The sequence below is a fragment of the Lolium rigidum genome, chromosome 4, assembly GCF_022539505.1.
Source record: "Lolium rigidum isolate FL_2022 chromosome 4, APGP_CSIRO_Lrig_0.1, whole genome shotgun sequence".
Taxonomy (NCBI): Eukaryota; Viridiplantae; Streptophyta; class Magnoliopsida; order Poales; family Poaceae; genus Lolium; species Lolium rigidum.
The window spans coordinates 131,894,025-131,896,811 of record NC_061511.1 but is presented as its reverse complement, the minus strand read 5'-3'; positions in this window follow the sequence as shown (position 1 = coordinate 131,896,811).

Sequence of the window (2,787 nt, the reverse complement as noted above, 5' to 3'; positions counted from 1 at the left end):
GACAAATTTTTCGCCGGAGTTGAGGATGGAATCGGCGAGTTTGCGCTCGATTGGGAGGCTCTCGGCTCGATTCCTTGGACGAGGGTGTAGAGGATGACGAGGCGCATCTAACGGTGCCCTCAGAACGACGAGGGGAGGTGTGGAGCGGCGGCGCCATGGGGAACTGAGCGCCGGGTGGCTCTCCTTTACTCACAGAGAAGGGGAAAAAGGTGGGGGGAGAAGAGAGTGGGCGGCGGTGGCTAGAGGGAGGAAGGCTAGGGTTTTCCAGAGAGGTTAGGAGAGGGATTTAAGAGGGGGAAAGGGAGGTGGAGGCGCGGTGGTTGTGAGGACCACAGCACGCACACGGCGTGGAGCTGTGGCTCTCCAGCGTTGACGAAGAAGAGAAACAGGAAAAGAATTCCAACGAAAAGGTACGGGCCAAGGGGAGGAAGAGGGCTCGGTCCAGAGAGAGAAGAGACAGACTGGGCCACCGGCTGGGCTGCTGTGGTGGAAAAGAAGAAGGAGAAGATGGGCCAGAAGAAAGAGGAGGCCTAGGAGATGGGAAGAGGGGTTTTATTTTTATTTAGAAAATCCTTTTCTCTTTTGTTTATTTTAGGAAAACTGTTTTAGCAAATAGTTTATTTTATTTTAAAAGTATTGTGTCAGGGTTTGTTAAATGAAAAGACATAGAGGAGGGTTTAATATAGAAACCATAAGAGAGGGAAACAAAATAATTGGGGTTTATAAAATAATTTTACTTATTAAAAACATGGATGTGATGATGCATGATGCATGGTGATGCATAAAATAAAAACACAAGTAAATCTAATACGGGGTGCTACCCTGGGCCGTTACATGCATGCTCTCCGTTATTAGTAGATGCTCTGGCCAAGTAGATGCTTTTAACTCCAAGAGGGAGTACTTATGCTCGATAGTGGGTTCATGCCTGCATTGACACTCGGGACAAGTGATGGAAAGTTCTAAGGTTGTGTTGTGTCTGTTGCCACTAGGGATAAAACATTGATGCTATGTCTAAGGATGTAGTTGTTGATTACATTACGCACCATACTTAATGCAATTGTCCGTTGTTTGCAACTTAATACCGGAGGGGTTCGGATGATAACTCGAAGGTGGACTTTTTAGGCATAGATGCAGTTGGATGGCGGTCTATGTACTTTGTCGTAATGCCCAATTAAATCTCACTATACTCATCATGATATGTATGTGCATTGTTATGCTCTCTTTATTTGTCAATTGCCCAACTCGTAATTTGTTCACCCAACATGCTCGTTCGTCTTATGGGAGAGACACCTCTAGTGAACTGTGGACCCCGATCCAATTCTCTTTATCGAAATACAATCTACCGCAATACTTGTTTCTACTCGTTTTCTCTCGCAAACAATCATCTTCCACACAATACGGTTAATCCTTTGTTACGAAGCAAGTCGGTGAGATTGACAACCTCACTGTTTCGTTGGGGCAAAGTAGTTTGGTTGTGTTGTGCAGTGTTCCACGTTGGCGCCGAATCTCCGGTGTTGCGCCGCACTACATCCCGCCGCCATCAACCTTCAACGTGCTTCTTGGCTCCTCCTGGTTCGATAAACCTTGGTTTCTTTCTGAGGGAAAACTTGCTGCTGTGCTCATCATACCTTCCTCTTGGGGTTGCCCAACGAACGTGTGAAATACACGCCATCAATGCACAATTAAGTGTCATTGGCCTATATATATATGTAGGGTTTAATTAGGGTTTAGTATTTAGGGTGTTTAGGGTGTACGTTTAGGGTTTAGGGTGTTTAGGGTGTTTAGGGGTTAGGGATTAGGGTTTTAGGGTTGTATGGTTGAAGGTTTAGGGATCATCGATCGAGTGCACACACACATTATTATTAGAGGCACCCACGCCTTTGCGCATAAAGTGCATGCGTATATAAGTGTGCTTTTTGGCCACCAACGATATATAGATCGAGAGAGAGATTGAACTATATATATATCCCTGAATATGTTCAAATATATATATTGAAATATATGCACGAATGATATGCAAGCTAGGTATGCCATGCGCGCATGCACACTAATTATATATATATTATGAGGCAACTTAATCAAATGTGTTTTCATTCGAGAGAACTTGTTAAAAATCAAGTTAATTAATTTATTAGCGCTAATTAGTTGGTCGCCTGCTTGATGCGCAATTAAGTGTCGTTGGCCTATATATGTAGGGTTTAATTATAGGGTTTAGGGTTTAGGGTTTAGTGTTTAGGGTTTAGGGTTTAGGGTGTAGTGTTTAGGGTTTAGGGTCTAGGGTTTAGGGTTTAGTGTTTAGAGTGTTTAGGGTGTACGTTTAGGGTATAATTAGGGATTAGGGTTTTAGGGTTTAAGGTTTAGGGATCATCGATCGAGTGCACACACACATTATTAGAGGCACTCGCGCCTTTGCGTATAAAGTGCATGCGTATATATATAAGTGTGTTTCTTGGCCACCAACTATATATAGATCGAGAGAGAGATTGAAATTTATTTAGGGTTTAGGGTTTAGGGTCTAGGCCGGGTTAGGGTTTAGGGTTTAGTGTTTAGTGTTTAGGGTTTAGGGTTTAAGGTGTAGTGTTTAGGGTTTAGGGTCTAGCTAGGGTTTAGGGTTTAGTGTTTAGGGTGTTTAGGGTGTATGTTTAGGGTATAATTAGGAATTAGGGATTAGGGTTTTAGGATTTAAGGTTTAGGGATCATCGATCGAGTGCACACACACATTATTAGAGGCACTCGCGCCTTTGCGCATAAAGTGCATGCGCGTATATATATAAGTGTGTTTCTTGG